Source organism: Parasteatoda tepidariorum, chromosome 1 (genome assembly GCF_982258835.1).
Source record: "Parasteatoda tepidariorum strain Cologne lab strain chromosome 1, Ptep-v5.0, whole genome shotgun sequence".
Taxonomy (NCBI): domain Eukaryota; kingdom Metazoa; phylum Arthropoda; class Arachnida; order Araneae; family Theridiidae; genus Parasteatoda; species Parasteatoda tepidariorum.
In genome coordinates, this window is record NC_141755.1 from 26,457,588 (window position 1) to 26,479,978 (window position 22,391).

The 22,391-nt window shown below is 30.3% G+C and overlaps 1 protein-coding gene across 1 annotated transcript in view; it reads left to right on the forward strand.

Annotated features, from left to right (window-relative positions):
• The window catches only part of LOC107450287 (5-hydroxytryptamine receptor 2C), a 415,063-nt gene that overhangs the window by 20,809 nt on the left and 371,863 nt on the right, over window positions 1–22,391 (forward strand). Inside the window, exon 2 of the mRNA XM_071180097.2 lies at window positions 7,811–8,164. The gene's annotated coding sequence lies outside the window, so the exon portion shown is untranslated. The remainder of the gene's footprint in view (window positions 1–7,810; window positions 8,165–22,391) is intronic.

Below are 22,391 nucleotides of genomic sequence, written 5' to 3' on the forward strand. Positions count from 1 at the left end.
ACCCATAAATACACATAAAAACACTCCGCTTCATAGATATAATTTGATACTTTTTTTAACTGTATTAAGTTTTGGAACAAAAAGTATTTTTTTGCAATTGGATCCCAACAATGAACAACTTTCTTTAAGAAATTGAATAAAATCAATGAAATTAACGAACCGCGTTATCCAACAGAACATTTTCTCATGCATTAATCAATAAAACGAAATGTTTTCATCCTCAAAAACTTATGGCAATGATTGAAGACACAGAATTATTAATATTCAATAAATACATTCATAAACAAGCTTAGAAAGAACTAGAAACGTTAATGCTTCTGGCATCTGAAAAAGTAGAAAAAAAAAGCTTTTGATTAATTACAAGGTAAAACCAGGTTTTTGAAAATAAAATAAGCATGTTATTGTTACAAATATACCTATAAGACATGTTTAATTAAGTAGTTCTTTTAGCGAATTTGCTTTTGTCATTAAAGAAGATGTACAAAGTTAAAAAGTTTCAAAATAAATAAATGTTGATAATAGATCTGGAATTTTTATGTATGAAGTAGGATGACCTTAATTACTTAAATAATTTTTTAAGGATCAAAAGACAGATAGATCAATATTTCATTTACATTTTAACAAATGACTTAATATATAACAATATAACAAAGCTGAAACTAATAAAGGGAATAAAATGAAGCTCCCTTCTTAAAAATTATATCTATAGTATGAAAATCTTTATGTCAATAATTCATAAAAGCAGCACAAATCAGATTTCGAACAAAAAATGCCAAAACCTTAAAGCTTAAATTATTTTCACCAAATTAAAATACTTATTTTATGAATTAATGAGGTTTTACTTATAACGTTTTTTATGAAAACAAATAAACAGCAATTTGAGTGCTTCCAAACTAAGGTAGAGTTGAGAGTATTGAGTTTTAAAAACTAATTGAATACATTTAAAGGCAAATGCAAATATTAGTTATTAAAACTTTATTGCGAAAATAAAAACTTATCAATAGGTAATACTACTTCAATTCACCGAGAAAAATATATTCGTTGAGAATTAGTAATTTGAAGAGAAATAAGAAAATGTACGATTACGTAAGCTAAAGATAAAAACAGATTAATTACATTTGGAAGGGATTAAAATAAAATATTTTTTTGATTAACTGGGGAAATCAGTTTTATTCAAGGATATTTCTTGATATAATTTTTTGCTATTTAGGATTTGAATAAATATCATCCTTGTTATAATTTGTATGTAATACAAATCAGCGTAATAAAATTAATTAATTAAATGGAACTTAAAATGCTATACTCTAAAATGGACAGCATTCAAACAACGGTCTAACGATTAGATTTAAAGAGTAGATTTATAAAATTCCGTCACACATGTCACATTTTCGTTGATTGAATTCATTCATGTTCTTCCAGAGTAAGATTCATCACTGACCACTTAAGCTGCCTCCTAAATTGCATTGGGACACCAGTTAATTATCCCAAAGAAATTCTATTACAACTTGTGATACTGGGTAAAACAGTTTTTGATACGAATTTGCCAAGTTTCTCACAAAATTTGATTGAAACCCATTTTACGCTGCATAAAACTTGCGGGATGTAAATAAATATCCCTCTTAAATAACTGACTCAATTAGTGGGAGGCGACTGAACGACCCTGTAAGCGGGTCTCAGTCCACTTGATCGAACATAAGTTTCACAATAAAAAAGTGACATTATCTTTCATATTATATGCATCTACAGGTATATGGTATAAAAGCTAATATTTTGTTTTCCTTACTTCGAAATAGATAGAGTACCCGGTAGTAAAACCATGGGTTTGCAAACAAAATTTTTGCCTAAAATTTAATTTTATTTTTACTCGTTGAAAATTTCTTTGGGCTACTATGACATTCTCTGTAAAATGAGAGAGCTATAATGTAAGACATAAATAATTAGCAAATATAATTTTACACGGAGAAAAAAATACTGGTCAAATAACCATACGGTATGGCAATGGCTTTTTTCATAAAGAAACGACCAAAATTTTGATTGTGGAAACCAAAACATATGATATGGTAATTTTAACAGTTCGTAATAAAATATTATAATGGATAATCGGGAATTTTTAGTTCTCAAAGCTATATTTTTTATTACCTCACATTTAGTGAAAAATTCAAAACTAAAATCAATTTAACCGATTAAAAGGTTTTTATGCCATCCTCTAAAGTAAAATGATAAAATTACCGAATTTTATCACATTGTGAAACCATATTTTCTTGTGAAATTTAAAAAAATCATTGCCATAGAGCTTCGGTAAAAATCATCGAGCTAACTGTTGTTCCCATAGAGCCAGAAACACGGAGAAGTTTAATATATTTTGATATATTTGACCATGAGTTTTTTCGGTGTATATTTATTGGTTTTTTACTGCCATATCACAAGTTTAAAATAGTTCTCAGCAAACAAACTGATTTGCTCTCTCTCTCTCTCTCTAAATCCCAATTTACTAATTTAGGTTACTTATCCACCCATGAATCATTACGCTCATTCGATAATTTTTGAATTAAATGATTAAGCATGGTTATTAAATGTTCAGTGATTCAATTAATTGAATTATTAAGCACAAGTTTCCCGTTTCTTTAATCCGTTTCTTTTTGTATTCTTCATACAATCCTTTCACTTTTTTATTCACTTATTCAACCATCAGTTAGCATATTTATCAGCTATTTTATTGTTCATACTGTTTAAAAATATGATCCCGTTTAATTATATACAGGTATCATAATCACCCTTTAGAGGACAAAACAGTAAGCTTCACAAAAACTTTTTGTAAAATGTCTCAAAGGTCAAATTCGCTTTGGTGCCATTTCAAAATAATAATGGGAAACAGCTAAATAAAGTACTATTAAAATCTTTTACTGTAGTATAAGCTCAACCAGGGAATGTGCTCGGGGTTGAAAAAATTTTTACCTAATAGGTTTACTGTCAGATATTTAGTTTATTATAAAATATCTTGCTCACGACATGATACAGTTTTAAATCAAATATTAAAGTAGTCTTAATATTAAACCTGACTCAAGAACGAAAAATATCACATGACTATATTCAATTTTCACTAATAAGCATCAAATTCCAAAATATAAAAACAGAGAATAATTTTGCATCGGTTACATATCTTTGTATTTAAATGAATATAAAATGAGTGTGCATTAGATTAATTACTTTCATCAGCTTCCTGATAATGACAATTACTATTCATTTATTGCAACAAGCCTGTAGCTGTTTTGTTCATGGATGATCACATCATGTGATTTGCTTGTCCAATAAGAATTCCTTTAATCACTTCATTAAATTCCTATATATAGTTAGAAACCATTATTAATTATTTGTATTTTTTTATTAATTTACTATTCTTTTAATAAAGCAAATATGCCATTAATCAAGTAAAATAAATACTTATCCGTTTCCTTTTCCTCAAATGAAATTTATTCTGTTACTCAGAAATAACAGCCAAATTGAACCAACATCTGGAAATTAATTTACGCTCGAAGAATTGGTATATGACTAACCGTAAACTTTATTCTGATAGCAAATTCTTACCATTATGTTGATGGATTATGACATAGTAGCAAATCATTTCAGAAACTTTACGAATTGAACTAAAATTCCGAAATGAAGTCAGGATTTCCGTAACGAGTTTTTAAAAAAGAAAAATACCCGAAAAAGACATACTCAGTTGAGTCTGGCATTTCTCACACTTCCATCTGAACTAAACCATTAGTGAATTATTGAATAATTAAAGTTAGAAATTTCTGTAAATATTTAAGGGAAGTTTAATCAGCTTGGAGAGATATTTTTATTAAAAGATAGCTGATATCTTGTAAAAAGTTTTAATATCTTAAACTAGTATACTAGCAGGAGATTATTAATGTGTTACTACAGCGAGTTTGGAAAGCTCAAGAGAATGACGTATAGTATTAAAATATTAAAAAAATGAAAAATTTTCAAAACTTTTTTTTGTTAGTTTAGTACCTTTTAATTGCTTTTAAAACTTTTAACTAATATTAATAACTTTTTACTTTTAATAATACATTTTCTTATTTTATTATTTATCATATTTTTCCGAGCTATAACCGAATTGGTATATTTTTAATGGTTCAAAAGGATAAGCTTAAATTTCCTGATTATTTTGTGCATTGCTTAAAATTAGGTAAATACTTGTATACCTTAAAATTCAAAAATTTCTGAACCGTTTTCTTCGGATAAGGGAATTTAATAATTATGTACTAATATTATTGCAATCACTGATTCCAGGGATATACGAAAATAATTAATCTTAACCAAACTTTCAACGCTTAAACAGATTAAACCATTGAAAACGTATTTTCCATGACGCAGTTATGTTTTGAGGATTAAGAATCGAAATTGTCCAAAGAAAAGACGTGTTTATTCAAAGAACAAAATTTTTGCGTCTAAAATTTTAACCTGAAATATTGTACTCTCTAAATCATCAGCATATTTAAGGTTAACAAATCAAACCATTAAGTTTGGGTTTTCGTAATTGAAAATTCAATAGTTTGATCATAAGTTATTAAAGTGTGTTGATTTTTTTAGTTCGAAAAATGCACACTAAATCATGAGTCTAAAGACTTCATATCAGTAATCAGCGCCTTACTTATTCAAACAAAATACGTGACTAAAAATGTAATAACTGTTTAACTGCAGTCCTGAAACTTTCTTAAAAATACTCTTTAGTTCTAACATAATACTCTCCTATTACTCAAAACGTTTAGAACGCAATTACGCATTATTGGTATCATTAATTAGTGTTTCTATTGCCTTTCAAACTTCACTTTGGTGATATGACTCCTAGTTAAATTCTCCATATAATTAAGCATTTGAATTCTGGTTCACACAACCAATAATTAACTAAATTAAACGTCTTCAGAGTTGACAAGATGTTTTGCATTAAATATTATTAAAACTGAATGTAGTTTTAATGAAAACTTGTCGTAAAATTACGACTATAATAACACTTCTATTAGAAAAGAAGAATAAGAAAAAAATGTATTTTACTCAGATTATTTTGCTATGAAGGTAAAAAGAAAAAAAATATCGTCCAGAATATTTGGATGTTAAAGTGGGAAATTTCGTGAAAGTTAACTTTCACTATATTTAGCATATCTAAAGAAACCAAAGTTGAAAAAACTATTTTCCTTAACGTCATTAGATAGGTCTATTAAATTTCAAAAGCATCGCTTCTTATGTGATATGTATTTCTCAAAATATCTCCAATTTAAGCAATTTGTATCACATTTTTCTTTTGCTATTTCAGCACCATCATTAAATCAAAATGCAAAAACCTGCAAGTCAAATTAGAGTACTTTCTTCTTGAAAACTCTAAATCTGTAATACAAAATGGTGGTGATTATTTAGGAGAGGTTGATATATATATATATATATGTGTATATATATATATAAATACAGGGTGTCCCAAAAGGTCGTTTACAAACTTAACATGCTGGTCTGTCATATCATGATGAACAAGATTTACATAGGAACTTGTGTCCGAAAATTAAAACTGAGACCGCTAGAGGGCGATAAGTGCAGGTTTGGATGAGGAGAAAACAAATGATATCAATAGCGGTGTTAATAGGATTTTTATTATAAAACGTCATTACATCACAGCAAATGCTCAGAATTCCTTCCATTTGCCACAATGCGCGTTTCACAGCGTCGGCGCGTGGATTCACGAACCCGTTCAAATTGGCCAGGAGTGTCACGGACACGTGCTGCCGCTTCCGCGATCCTGGCGATAAGATTCATGTCCGATGTTACAAGTGTCTCGTACACTATGGACTTCATGTATCCCCACAGGTAGAAATCTAGGGGATCGCGGCGGCCATGGGACTGGTCCGCCTCTACCGATCCAGCGATTAGGATAAATCCTATCGAGGTATTCTCGAACAGCGTAGCTAAAGTGGGCAGGCGCTCCATCATGCTGAAACCAGATGTTTCGGCGAGTAGCGGCTGGAACGTCACCCATCAAATCCGGCAAAACTCTTTCTAAAAAAATACGATAGGTATTTCCGTCGAGGCGTTCAGGTAGAAGGTAAGGGCCAATCAACATGTCACCGATAATACCAGCCCAAACGTTTACGCTGAAACGTTGTTGATGTGCATGGGCACGTGTACATCTTAGGTTTTCATGCGCCCATACGTGCATGTTGTGCAGGTTCACGACACCATCCCGTGTAAAGCAGGATTCATCAGAAAACAAAATCCATGATGGAAAATCTGGCTGTGTGACCCGCTGTTGCAAATACCAGCGTGAGAATGCAATGCGTTTGAGATAATCGTCAGCGCACAATGCCTGTACTTTTTGGAAGTGGTAAGGGTGTTGCATGTCATCGTGCAGTATGCGCATTATGGTGGAACGAGTACACCCAAGACACGCTCGCCTTCTCGGAGACTTCTTTGCGGGTTGATGGCATACTCCTGTAGCACGGTTTCCTCTACGACAGGTGTGCGTGTAGCACGTTCTCGACCGATGTGGCTACGTGCTACGAAAGCACCTGATTCACATAATCTGCGGTGCAATCGCCCAAACAAAACTTGACTGACGTCTGTTTGGGAAGCGCTCAAGGTATGTCCGTATCGCGGCTCGTCCATTTCCATCAACGGCGCTGTTTAAGTAATGCATGTCGGCCATTTCTGCGTTACTAAACTCAGTCATCCTTCTCCTTCAACGTCCACGCCTGAAATGATTGTTTTTCCCACTCTCCCGTTTTCGTGCAATTATCGCCCTCTAGCTGTCGCAGTTTTAATTTTCGGACACAAGTTCCTATGTAAATCTTGTTCATCATGATATGACAGACCAGCATGTTAAGTTTGTAAACGACCTTTTGGGACACCCTGTATATATATATATATATATATATATATATATATATATATATATATATATATTTATATATATATATATATATATATATATATATATATATATATATATATATATATATATATATATATATATATATATATATATATATATATATTCTTCTTCTTCGATCAAATGTTTTTTTAATTTTATTATATTCGATTCAAGCTATAAGCAATATTTTACATCTTCGCGATTTTTGTTAACTGTTTTATTATTGTACTTTTAAACCTTAACCGCGTTTTAATTCACGCCGGTAAGTTTGATTTCCTTTTACATTTTTCTTTTATTTCATGATTTTTTTCAAAATAAGGTTTTTTGCGATATCGACACATATAAAGAATAATTTTTATCTTAGGATAATTATTCTTTATTCAGAAATATCGCATTATTTATGGCAATTAGATGTGTCTTGACAACGACTATTTGCTTATACCATTCTTGTTTCTCTACCATTTAGTTTTTTATTTTTATTTTATTCATGTTTTTCATGTTAATTTGTATATATATATATATATATATATATATATATATATATATATATATAATGTCGATTATTCAAGTGTTTTGGTAATAGTAAAGTAAATTTTTTAAATATTGATAAAATTCAAGTAAGCTAGCTAGCCTTAATCGTTATAATCAATCCGTAATATATATTGTTTTGCTTTCTGCTGATACATATTAGCCTAGGCTTCAACTTTTATCTTATTTTATTTTATCGGCGACATTTAACAGCAGATAAATTCTTGCATGCATAATTTCTAGCAATTTACAATTTTTTTTCCATAATTTAATTTTTATAATTATTGAGGAATGAATAAGTAAATTTTGGTTTTTTTTCAAACAATTCTAGAAAATAAGTTTGTTTATTAAATTTTTCAGATTCGCAAATGGGAAAGTAATCACCACTTCATGGTCTGAATAATGTAAAATAAGAAGCAAACAATAAAAACGGAGAAAAAAACTTTTTCTACTTGGACAGTTAAAGCAAACACGCGTCAGTGCTTCTCACGGATGGATACCTAAACTGTCAGCAAAAGTGCATCAATAATTAACATTATTAACAATAATTTATGCAATAGGAAAGACCGTCAAGTGCCAAATAGAAGAGATAATAGTTTTGTCTCTAGAAACAGCAAGAAAAAGAATTAAGATCTTTTGTAGTAAGAGGTTTGGAAAAAAGTTTTCTTATCGACTAGTTTTCAGGCATATGTAACCCTCCTTTGAGTTTAAAGGGTAAGTAAGTTTTTTTCTCTCCTTTTTAGAATTTTTAAAGTTTTGTAATCTATAGATTAATGCTTTTAATATCATTTCATTTTATTAATTTATTTTCTTAATAATTTTATTGTAATTTACTTAAGCTTGAGTTTCAAAAGTGCATTGTGATTGCTTGTACAATTAAAATTGCTTAGTATAAAGTTTTTAGATTATGTTCAGAGAAAAAAAAAGGCAATTAATTTGTATTATGTTATGAAAAATGATGCTCTGGTGTTTAAAATATTGAAATTTTATTCATTGTGTTGCATAATCGGAGATTAAATCAAAGCGTATTTAATAGGGACCTATCAAATTTTTGAAAGCAAGTATATCTATTGTTCTATTGTTGGTATTTCATTAACAGCGAGTTAAGTACCATACTTATTCTTCTTATGATATTAATTTAAAGAATGCTTTGTTGTTATTCAAAAATATTCAGATTCCATTCTATGAAAAAGATTATTAAATTATTATCTGCAATTCTATTCGCTTAAAACTTTCCGCTTTGCTTACCTTTTTTCAATGGATCTGAAATAGGGTTTATAAGATTTGATTTTAAAGGGTAGTAAATATAAATAAAAAATTATTTATTTTAAAAAATTTTTAAGATTCTGTTTTCAAACTATACTAATTATCCCAAATATGATAATATATTTTGTTTGTATATAAGTGATAAAAACTGTTGACTGAAAAAGCTAGTTTTATTTCAATTATTATTTGGTTTGATTAGATTTGTATCGATAAAACTTTTTAAATTTTGCATACTTGCAAATTACATTAAAAAAATATTGAATAACGTCAGTATTTTTATCATAGACATACATGTTTTTTTAGTATACTTTCGGAAAAGAATGTTAAAAAATCAGCTAAAAGTTTTAGATGCTTTTCAATAATTAATTATTTTTCTTTTAATATTTTTTTTAAACTTTTGGTTTTGAATGACTTAAGAGCTTTTGAAACGATTTAAAATTACATAATATTAGTGTTATTAAGGCTACAAACTATTTAATTCAAAATAAATAAGTTTAAAAGTGTAACAAGGTAACTTTTAATGTTTAAATTATAATGTTGAATTTTGTAATTCATGTTCCCAAGAAAATTATTTATATTTAATAGCTGGCATACATGACTAATACGAAGTGTAGATGAAAAATACAATGTCTCGTTACGGAAAATGGATCAGACTTAATTAATTTAAAGCCATTTATTATTTTTCTTTATTTTTCTCAATTATCATATTGTGTTACAAATTCTATGAAAGAATCACAGTTAGAGTGTGCAAATTGATTTTTAGTATTGCTACGTAACTTTTGCACTGTTGGAAATTTTTCTGATAAATGGTAAAATAACAATCTAATTGTTATTTTACAAATAACCATAAAAATACAAATAACAAAATAACCATAAAAATACGGTATTCAAATTAATAACAGTGAGAAAAATCCCTTATTGATCCTTTTTTCATCATAATGTTAAATAAACTGAATTTTATCTTCGTTAACTAAACCCACTGCCTATGAGAATAGAGAGCACGTTCTTCGAAAGTTGGAAGATAAGCCATTTATAAAGATTACAAATTGATGCTTTTTTATACAAATCATCATCGAATACCTAGCACAACAGAGGATGCTTAATAATCCTATATGTAGCGAACACCTTATGAAGACGCTTAGTTTCTTGCAGCTGGGTACATGCTTTAGCTTCCCGCAGTGGACTGTGGTCAGTAAGCGGATGCGCGACCACTTTGATCAGACTGCGTAGGGAGCATGGATGTGCGATATCGAGAGTTCTCGTTTAACTGTTCTACAGTAAAGTGCTCGACTTCGAGGGCAGGTCATCGGGCTACCAAATCAGGGGTGCCATCCCCTCTGCAGAGGAGCAAAATTTCAGTGGCATGTCTTCGAATCATCCTCAGCGATGTTTCCCAGACCGTCGCCAATAGCCCATTGTGCAGCTCTATTGCGAAGTAAATAAAGTACGCACCTACCTACATGTTTTAGCCGAGAGGGCTAATCTATCATTGTTATGATCAGCTGAATGGGAGTTCGAATCCAAATGTTGACATCAAAACGTTTCTTCTATTCCTTCCTATATAACACATGAGAAGTTTCCAGTGCCATGCACTCCTCAGTTGTTGAGCCTAAACTATTTTAATGTGAAACATGCATAAATAACATCATGCCAGAGTTGCTTAGCCAGAAAAATGAAGTCTAGTACTTCTCATTTTTGAGGATAGAGGACACACCTTGTCAAAATTCATCAAGCATCATTTTCGTCAATAAAAGTATGGCGATGAATTTTTACGTTTCTCCTAAACAAATTTGCATTATTTTTAAAATAATCCATTGTTTTAGTGTTGAGAGGTTAGGCAGCTGCTATATGCATTAAAACTATAATTATTCGTATTACATCACATCGTGTGTACTCACATTTCATTTATAAATCAGCTAAGTGTTAAATACTAGGTCTGAATATTAAGAAAGAAAACTTTTCTAACAGCAAATATATTTAGTCTAGACCAATATATATATATATATATATATATATATATATATATATATATATATATATATATATATATATATATATAAATATATATACACTGGTTATCATAAATTAAGGAAAATTCACAAAAATCGCGATAACTCAAGAAATTACACATGGAATTTTATGAAACTTACCCACAATATACAACACATAGTAAGGTATTAAACAACATAAAAAGAAATTATCAGACATTAATAGTAGTATAGAAATTAGCACATGTATAAAATAAACAAATTGGAAGTATCGGTTTGCAATAGAAAAAGTACCTTTAATATGGAATATGATTGCCTCTAGAAGCAATACAGCACAAACAGCGATGTGTGATGCTTTCAATTATGCGGTCTATCAGTTCAATAGGAAGTGAGAGCCATTGCTCTTGTAAAGCAGTTGCAAGCGTGGCAAGGGTCTGAGGGGGCGGATTGATGGCAGATACACGCCTCCCTAGAGCATCCCAAACGTGCTCGATAGGATTCAAGTCTGGGGATCGAGCTGGCCACTCCATGCGAGTAATTGTTTCCTGTTGAAGATAATCATCAACAATGCGAGCTCTGTGTGGTCTTGCATTATCGTCCTGTAACAGGAAGCAATCACCAATTGCCCCGGCATATGGGCGCACATAAGCATCAAGGATGTTGTCTCGATAAACCTGAGCATTCACGGTTCCCCTTGGAAAGACATGGAGGTATGTGCGCCCTCCTAAGGATATGCCTCCCCAAACACAGACACTGCCTCTTCCGTATGCATCTCTTTCACGGATGTTTGATGGATGATAACGGGTCCCAGGTTCTCTCCATATCAAATAACGTCTACTGTCACTTTCTAGACTAAACCTGGACTCATCCGTAAAGAGAACAGGCCTCCATTGATCTGACGTCCAGTGGACATGTTGTCGGGCCCACTGCAAACGGTCTCTCCTATGGCGTGATGTGAGCGGCACGCAAATGGCTGGTCGTCTCGCATACAGACCACCTTCGTGGAGCCTTCTGCGCACAGTTGACGTTGACACCAACCTTCCGGTGGCTGCAGCAAGAGAGGATCTAAGATGTGTCGGAGTAGCGGTTCTATTCCTGCGTGCACTTAATGTCAAATATCGGTCATCGGCACTGGTCGTAACAGTTGGCCGTCCTTGACTGAACCTCCTAGATGCCGAATCTGTGGTTTGAAATTGCCTCCAAAGTCTATGAACCACAGATGGACTCACATTTAGCCATCTGGCCACTTCTGATTGACTCTGCCCTGCCTCTAGTCTCCCGATGGCTCTCCATCGTAGTTCTTCAGGCAAATGATGCCTAGAGGTCATTATTACGAATTGGCTATCTCAGATTTTCAATGTCGCAATCACAGTAAAATTTGTGTGCTTTCTCTCAAACTTGGACTTTTATGCTCCAGGCAGATGACGTAAGCCGAGTGCAGCGCCACTAATTTGCATATTGCAATTTTACTCAGCTACTCTTAGTGGACAACATATGCAAATTTTGCACGGTTTGGCTTACTTTTGAAAGAGTTATCGCTATTTTTGTGATTTTTCCTTAATTTATGATAACCAGTGTATATATAAATATATATATATATATAAATATATATATATATATATATATATATATATATATATATATATATATATATATATATATATATATATATATATATATATATATATATATAGAGAGAGAGAGAGAGAGAGAGAGAGAGAGAGAGAGAGAGAGAGAGAGAAATTAAAATTGACCTAGAAGTTCTGAATTGGCCAGTCTGGATCTTATTAGTTGTGAGGAGATCGATTAGACATCTAAAATCTTAAAATGTGTTCATAATTAATTTAATAAGAAATATATTATAGACTTGGTCATCAAATTTTTATGTGCTACTCTTTGATTCAAAAAGATAGATTTTTGATTAAAATATTTGATTAAACGGAACATTGTCTTTTCAATTTTACCTGTACAATACTTTCTTAGATAATTAAGTATTTTCTCTACGAACATTAATAGAAATGAACTTCAACTCAATTATACTTATGGTTTCTTAGATAATTAAGTTTAATTTTTCTATAAATATTCTTGTTTTTTTTAATAAAACTGTGATATACCTTTTAGAAGATACCATATACTCAAACCTATCTGGGATTTGGGGATACCAACCAAAGTACCTTAGGGACCACTCTGCTCCTCATCTCAATCTAAGTATAAATCTCCATAAGACATTCCTATCAGGCTGACACATGAATAGTTAAATAAGCACTTAAATTTAATCAAATTATGAATGGTCAGAAATCACCAATACTAACAATAAGTTATTTTCTGAATAGCAGAGTAAAATCAGAAACCATGACTCGTTTTTTATTCTCATTTTTTGTACGAGAATAAAAAACGAGACGGGCCGAAATGGCGTCAGCTGTTTCTCTAGTGTTAACTTTTTGAATGTACTTTTGTGTACTTTTCATGTTACCTAAAAGGTTGTTAAACGACAACCTGAATTCCAAAATATATTCTTTAAGCGTTTATAACGTAATGAAGGAGGCTTTGTACGAGTTTTCTAATTTAAAGTTAGGGTGAGTTTCGTATTAACTTGCTGAACTTAGAAGCAAAACTCAAATCTTTTCGCTTCGATTGTACTGTTAAGACTGTTTCGATTTGTAATAATATGTTCAAAACGATAGTCAAAAACTTTTTAATGTGACCGCACTCATATTTGAAAATAAACTTGTTAATTATGTCTATCAAATCACTTCTTACCTCTATTACATGGGAAATAAAAAAGACCCAAGTTGAGTGCTTTAAGATTTAATCTTAAACTATCAACTCTAATTTGCTTTAGTAAATTCTTCGAACTCTTTAATCACAAAAGTAGCTTAAATATTTCAAAAAAATACGTCAGGTATTAAAAAAATCTCTAACCATCTAGATTAAAAATAATTTAATAGCTATCAATTTCCGCATTTTGATATGCTGAAATAATGCGGCATATTAGATAAAACTTTTCGAATGCTAAAAAAAATAAATGCGTTTTATCTTGGGATTTTACTTTGTATAACCTTATTTTTTTAAATGGCATAGAAGGTATTGGATAAAGCTAAAAAAATTTAACCTTATAGTCATGAATAACTGTTATAATCTTGTAACAGTTATAAAAATTCATATGAGCACTAAAATGCATTATTTCATATGACGATTGTGTATTTGAAGAAGAGCCTTTAGCAAAAATTTATGATTCAGATGATGCATGTTTGCTTAATTAAACATCATCTATAAACTCCCATCAATCAAAAAGCTGAAGGTGCCTTTCATTTTTTTGAATACAAAATCTACTATTTTTTTTCCAGTTCGATTTGAGAAATAGCCAAACGTCGAAATAGCTTTTCTTTCACGAGTTTAATTTAGCGGATAAGAGATGGAAAATTTATTTTCAAAAATGTCTCTCTATTGAATGAATTGTGGCATATTTTTATTTTTTATTTTTTTTAAAGAATTCAAAAGTAATACATGGTTTTTGCGTTATGAAAAAGGGAAACTTTTGGGAAAAGCAAAATAAAACATAGAGAGAAATAAAAGTTACCAACATTTTATAAAAAAAACTAGTCTTCAGTGTATCAAAAGTGACCAGTTTAAATCTGTATAGCAAAAGAACTTTTTTTAAAAGTAATAAAAGCTTGAAAACTCTTAAAGAATGTTGGTTTGATATAAAATTTTACAAGGCAGATATCTCAAAATTCTGTAAAACTGATTTTTCTTCTGCGAGGAAAGGCTACGGTAAACTCTTCTGTAAACTAAGGTAAAAGTTATGCTTGTCAAATAAATTCAAAATACGAGGATATAAAAGTATTTATAGTCATAATTTATGTATCTTATTTTTTGGATTCATTATTCGTTTTAATAAAAGCATTATTTTTTACTGCGAAATGTAAATGTAGATAAGTTTGAATAGTGTAATCGTGAGTTTTTAAGAAAAAAGTTTTTATTCTTTCATATATGTGTGTTATAAAGCCACGTTTGAACATAAAATCAGAGAGCAATTAAAAAATTAAAAAATTTTTGCATTTATTAAAAAAATACTCTAATACTTTTAGATAGAAGGATTAGATTTTCCCGTAATAAATTATTTTGATATAGTTAATAGTTTCATTTTTGCTTTTTTGAATAATTGCTAAATTTTTGAGCTTCGGAGTCAAGTACAAAATCATGATGCCATGAAATATGCGAATTTTTTTAACCAAATATATATTTATTTCGAATATAGAAAAAAAGGTCCAATATTTACTAAAGAAGAACTGTAGAAACTTTGAGCTGCTTAAATATTTTACTTTAATTTATTTAAGCTTAAAACTTTTTTAGGATAATTACGAGGGGGCATTCTTTAAAAGACGTCTTGTTCAAACAAATTCAACAATTTCCTAAAAGTACTAAGCTTTGTGTGCTATTTTAGACGAAAATTCATAAGATACCTGTATGAAAGTAACACTAAGGTGAAGTTTTTAATAAAAGTTCGGAAAAGGACTGGCTTAACACCATATTGTCTAATGCCTTTAATTTGTTGAAGATAGTTCACTCTTTTATTTTGATTTGAGAGATGTTTATTCTACATGAAACCACACAATTGAAAGAAATTCAGTAAATTAATGTTTAGTTTGCATAAAACACTTTCTGCTTTTGTATGCATGTAATACATAGAAATTTTTATATCCTGATTTCACATTAACCAATACTGAATCTATTATTGAAAAATGCATATTAGATGCTTTCAATAAATAACGAGAGTAAAAGATCATTGAACCAAGTATTTAGAAAAGATCATTGAACCATGGAATCCATGGAATCCATGGCCAATGAATGTCAGTGTAAAAAATGTACTGTTAGAATATTCTAAAAGCGCATATGTAAATGATCTCATAGAATAAAACACCCTTCCAATGATTGAAAAATTGGTTAAGTTATTAACAAAGAGTTATTAAGAATATGGCTTTTTTTAAATCAGCTAATGCATTTTAATGCAATATAAAGCTAAATGTAGATGTGGTGATCCATTGTTACATTCCAATGTTCTTTACTACATAAATCAGAATTTCAACTATATGTACCATTCAAATCTTTGTTTCTTGAATTGAATCACTTATTAGGCTAGATAAGTAGTAAGTTTATAATCAACAAAAAAACTATTGTCAGTTTAGAATAATCAAAAAATTTATATATTAAATAAAACAAGATTATGATACATATTTCCCACAACTCCGTTCTACATTATAAATGAACTGATGAGTTAATCTCTTTCCATCAAGTTGGTTTAAGATGTCGTTAGTTTTTATAAAACAATTAGTTGAGTTTCAAAACTAATAAAAAAATCCTGAATTGTCAACAGAAATGTATTTAAACCCTAGAGTGCCAAAACTTTCCTGCAACTAAAGCTCTAATCAGAGCTAAAAAAATTATGTGAGTTGAAATTCTACAAACGCGTCAACTACGTCTTCAAAATTCGACTCATTTGAGTTCGGAATTGAATTTCGATAGAGTAATGAACTGGAAACTGCGTAAATGGGTACTTTACGAACTTGAAACTAGTAGATGGGTTTCATGAGGATCTGAAAATCAAGAGATGAAAACGAAATGTCCCTACTTTGGTGTGAAGTATTAAAGCTCCACAAAGAATGTTTGAGAGTTTCATCTGTTTCAGGATACATGTCGATTTTATCCTCCGGATCAAAGGATATAAAGATTTGAGGAAAAGACAAGATATTTACTCTTTTCATTTGAAAAAGAATCTAGCAATGTCACTTTAAGTTAAGCTTTGAGTTCCTTTATAAAGCAGACTGACAAAATGAAGAGTAAAAAATAATACGAGTAGTTACATTAGTAACGTCGAATTTTATATAGATAGCTTTCTGAAAAATTGATAATTATAATTTCCTTGTTTTTGAAATACTAGTTATTCATCAGTGCAGAAAGATACTTAACTACCTGGTAAAATTGACTAAATGGTTTTGAAAGCTAATTTTCATATTTTGAATTTTTTGCTTACTTTTGTGTACATTTTAACCAGATTATGGAAATTACAAAAACACTTTGAGTTTAGAAATTCGATACATAGATTTTGAAACATCATCAATTATCAAAACTTGCAAACATATATACAATAAAGTAATCATAATACTGTTTGAGTTCAGAAATTTATTAAATACGATTTATTTCCTAAGTTTAAATCTTAAATTAAAGCATTTACGAACACCAGAAGAGCCTATGAATTAGAATACAAGTAGTTTAATTCTATTAGGCTTATTAGGTATTAACAAACTCAATTTTATTTTGAAAGTACAAAATTTTTTAATTTATAACTGTTACAGAGGAAGCAATCGATTCTCTAAATTCGAGTCCCAAAATTTTTTTGGAGGACCGCATCAGTCGAACCCCGTATTCTTATATATATATATATATATATATATATATATATATATATATATATATATATATATATATATATATATATATATATATATATATATATATATATATATATATATATATATATATATATATATATATATATATATATATATATATATATATATATAAGAATACGGGGTTCGACTGTACGCAAATTTATAGCACTCTAAATATAGTAATTTATTTCAAAACAATAGAGTATGGAGCTGAAGAGCTATTAGAATACTTGCCTTAGATGTTTCTTTAAACTCGCAATGATAAATTATTTATTGTAACTTTGACAAAACAGGGATTATCTCTATTAAGTTAAACTAAGTTTGAACTTGACTGTAACCGATTGTATACAGGTTTGCTCATTGCGTAAATTTAATCTGATGGGACATCTAAAATCTAGTGCTCTAGTGGGGATAACAAATAAAAAAGACTTTAATAACATATGAAATAACGATGTACAACATATTGAATTTCGTCTCTATTAAACGTGTCCTAGTTACCTTACAACGTTAGAATAAAGACAATTATATTTAATGTGATAAACGTTGTTTTTACTGTATGTTTGGAAAGTTTTCTTATGGAAAAAAATATTTGTAATTTGTTTAGTACGTGCGATTTTTTAGGCAGTATTAAAGTTAGATAATAATTAATTTTAAGCCTAACCTAGAAATGTTATAAAATGCGGTATTATTTTCGTTGAAACATGCCGAAACTACATTCATTAAGATACAAACTTTCGTGCATGAGATATAATGCTTTATTTAAGAAATAAAATGATGTAAACAATAACGAAAAATCAGAAACCTTTTATTCATCATAAAATCATATAATTGAGCTCAAGCAACGAAATTCCCATTGCAAACATAGAACATTCTAAGTGCTTGAGAAAATCAAGCACTTAGCATGCACCAAATTTACATACATTTACACGAAACATATTACTGTTGAATATTTGGAGCGTATCCAACATAAATAACCAAGAAATGTGAAAACAGAAAGAATATTTTCTCATGTGTTATCCTCAATTTACAAAATATAACTATACTATAAGAATAAGAAAACTGACATCATTGTACATTTGAAGAGGGACATTAACATACGTTTCACGTGAATACTTCAAATATTTTTATAAATGATACCATAAATGTAACTACTCGCAAAAATACAAGCATTACAAAAAATGATAAGAAAAGAGGGGTAAACAAAGTTAATGTTCCTCGTTGTATATCAGCCAAATGACACTCCCTGAACATTTTAAGAATGATCTCATTCAATGTATATTTTTGCGGCCAAAGTCATTCGAACATTTGCCTTTTTTATGTCATGTCGGAAGAGCTGAATGATAATGAAATCTGAATTTCTGGCCACCGCTTGCAATTCTCTGCGTTAACTCCTGAAATCGATTATTCGTTACCATTTAGAGGAGACTGGAACAGCAGTCATTATGTCGTTTTGAGTATATTAAAAAGAGTGTAAGAGTCGTGAAAAGCTTCGAAATGAGTTTCTATCATTTAATAGCTATGGTTAACGCTTCCAGACACAGACACTATTAGAGATTTTCATGATTTAAGCTTTTTTCGGGATGTCAAACTAAGCTTATTTAATGTGAAAGTGTAATAAGCTTGATACAGACTTAATTCTATATTACCTTAGAAATGAAATATTCCATACTAATGTTTATTAGTTGAAGTTTATTGTGTTTATTTAAATAAATTGGTTTTAAATAAATAAACTAGAAAAACAATTTGAACTTTGTGTTGGATGAAATTTAAATATGGCGCAAGTGATATCACATAAAAAAAAAATTATAGTCTCGGTACTATAATCAAGCACCTTCTTCAGTGTTGATAAACTTGACAAGACAGATTTCCAGGATCTAATTTTTCTCACTTTCTAGCTGATTTATTTTTACACAATTTTAAGTGCTAAAAGAAAAAACATTTTGGAATTCAACTTATTCAGGAAAATAAACTAAAAAGGACAGAAAATATCCTTATAACTGAGAAGACAACACTATGTGATATTTGTAATACTTGTTGCTGTTTCTAATTCCCATCTGGTCTGACGGAGTCAGACCAGATCAATAAATCCGTTGACATTTAGGAAGTCCGAAACTAAAAGGGCAGAGGAATGAATGTCATTCCAGTTCAGTACTAAGCAGTTCAAGATATGCTCAGGTGATGCCTGGTTTTGTTGGCATTTAGGGCAAAGAGGAAAGATCTTTTGATTGGCAGAAAATGTGAGACTTTTCAGGTGTCCACTGGCCAGTCGGGATAAGCAATTGTTGGTCTGCCTGTCACCAGGAAGAGATAGAGAGAGTCCTGGTCTTTTTGCTTTATACCAGTAGTGAAAAGGAGGAAGCAGCCACTTTTGTTTGTTCTGGGCCTTTTGCTTGCAAAAAGTTCAAGGTATGTAAGCTCTGAGGTGGAGGGGACTGGATGGTCTAGTCCCTTCTTTGCTAGAGTGTCAGTAAACTCGTTTCCGTGGATATCGACATGAGACGGGATCCATTGAAAGTGGACTTCATGCTGCATTTGTAATACTTAAAGAATATTAAGATACTGGTATGCTACTTAGCATTTAATTATTTAATTACCAATGATTGATTACATCTATTGAAAAAACAATATCAATGCGGAGATTTAAATTTTCTTGATACGTAACGCACTAGATAAAAATTACAAATTTGGTGGATTAAGCAAAAGTATCACATTCTGTTTTTTGCCTCCTCCCTTAAGAATGATAGTTTTTAACTAAATTATAAAAACCAATCGTTTTAAACAAGTAAAAAGTAGTAAAACATTTTGATGAATAGCTTATAAGTAAAAACAGTTCGAAATAAGTGACGAATTCATATATATGATCTTTCTAACTTACCAAACAAGAAAAAAATATTGACGAGTTAGGAAATACTTTGGAACCTGATGATACTTGCTTATTAAATATGTGAAGTAGCAGAAATAAAATTTTATGATTTTTCAGAAAACAATTTTTTTCTTCACTTTTGGGATGGATTATTTCCTTTATAATAGCGTCTGACTGATTTTGGACTGTCTAGACAAATTGTTTCCCAATACTTCATTTTTAGTTAGTTTTTCGTCTCACTAGTATATATTTTGAAAATAGAAATAATTCTTTCAGTACCAATGCTTGACCATGAAATCAAAGACATAAGTTTTCAAAGCCATTTGAATCGCGAAGGATATACTATATATTTCCTTTGATATTAAAATTTGTAGATGTAAAGCTACAACGTTTTTTTTTTCATGCATGACCTACTCTCAAGGATTTTTTTTCCGAAGTTTTTTGTGATTTTTCTGAAATATGAAGGAGAGTTTTTGCCTTCCGAACTCGAATAAATTTCGAGAGGTTTATTTCTTCATCTTCGTTGATACAATAGCTCCGGGTGGGTCCGGGCCTACTCCAGATGTCAAGAAATTTTACAGAACTAAAGCCGTTTCGTCTTGCGAAAAAAAAAATAAAAACTTGCTTATAAGCGATTAATTCCTTACGGGTACACAATGCAAAAAGATTTCGCATAAAAAATAATAAATGACAGTATGAATGAAAGTTAGTAGTAGTTATAATGCAAAGAATTTCTCGAAATCGACAAATAAAAATGTTTTGAAAGAATTAGTGCAAATATATTACTAAAAATGTGCTTCTTTTTTAAATGAAATGTTTTTTGCAATGAAGCCATTAAATTGATTCTTACACTCAGGAAAATATGTGTTATCAGTAAAAAAAAAACATAGAAATAAAACGGTAACAGTGAAAAAGTTAATAAGAAATGAGATTACATGCACTGTAGAAAATTTTAGTTTACCACAATACCAAAAATGGGGGAAATTATGCGCCAAAACTTTTTACAATGCACAAATTGTCAAAATCCTATTTAACATCATAGAAAACATTTTGTTATTGCAGGAAAATTGGAATTATAAGAAACGAAGTACATTTAACGAACATGTATGGAAATATAAGTAAATCTAAAATATATGCATAGTAAATATATCAATCAATATCCAAAGTATTAATTTAGGTTCAGTCTTTTTTATCTATAGTTTAAATCCTAGTTCAATTTTAGAAGTTCCAAAATTTTAAAACCACCCCTGATCTTATCCTAGGATCAGGATACGTCAGAATCCCTGGAAATTCCAAATTTATTAATATATGCAGCTGGATTAAAATAGATTTCCTGAAATATATTATAAATATTCTATATTAAACAACGTTAAACTTAGAATAAACTGCCCCTAATCAAAGTTACGAAATTTTGTTTTGACTGAATGGGATTTTAATTCCCAGGAAACTCTACTTTCAATATCTACTAAAGGTTGTTTAATTAGATATTTTGCTTTGAACCGAAACTAATTTCCTCCAGATTTTAATTGGAAATAGTCTTCTTGGAAAAATTTGTTGTCATGCAATAATTTCCTTCTCCAACAATTTTCTATTTTCTATTATAACTGAACCTTTAAATGTATATTTTAATTTACATGAAAATTTATAATAGCAGTTCATTATAATTTATTGGCATTATGTGAAACAGAAAATATTTTCTTTCATTTTATCAAATTACCGGGATCAATCAAATAGGCAGGGATAGTCTGGTTGGTAGGGCACTGGGCTCATGTCCAAGTGGTCGTGGGTTCGATCCCTACCGGCCGAAGACTCCCCGTCTAGTAAATGGTGACTGATGCACGTTGAATCTGTGGAATCTCAAAGTCCTCCATGTTCCCATAACAAATCAACACCTCTGGGGGTACTGAATTGGAGATTGGTCGTTCTCTGATTCAGGTCAAAATTACGATGGATGTATGAATGGGTCCACCCTATAAACGGGTGTGACGTATGGGTGTGGCAGAAGTCGAATTTTTGGTCATAGATGGCGCCACTGAAGAACGAGAACAATCGCACCCCCTCTGCCTTAATGGCATACGCCAACAGCAATCAAATTACCTGTCGTAAATAAGATAAATCCCATTTCCTGCAATCCTCACTGCATAGTTGCCAACTTGTACGGATGTAATGTAATTTTCTTACATTCTAAATTTCTTCTACGTTGAGATGTAATTTTCTTAGCTATAGCAACATAAACGTTTTGATGTAATAAATCTTGAATGAACTTTTTTAACCTATCACGAGAAAACAATAATTAAGAATTATGTACATAAGATCTAGTTGTTGGTTAAAATTCACTTTTAAATATTTAAGTAACATAGTTTGTAGGAAGT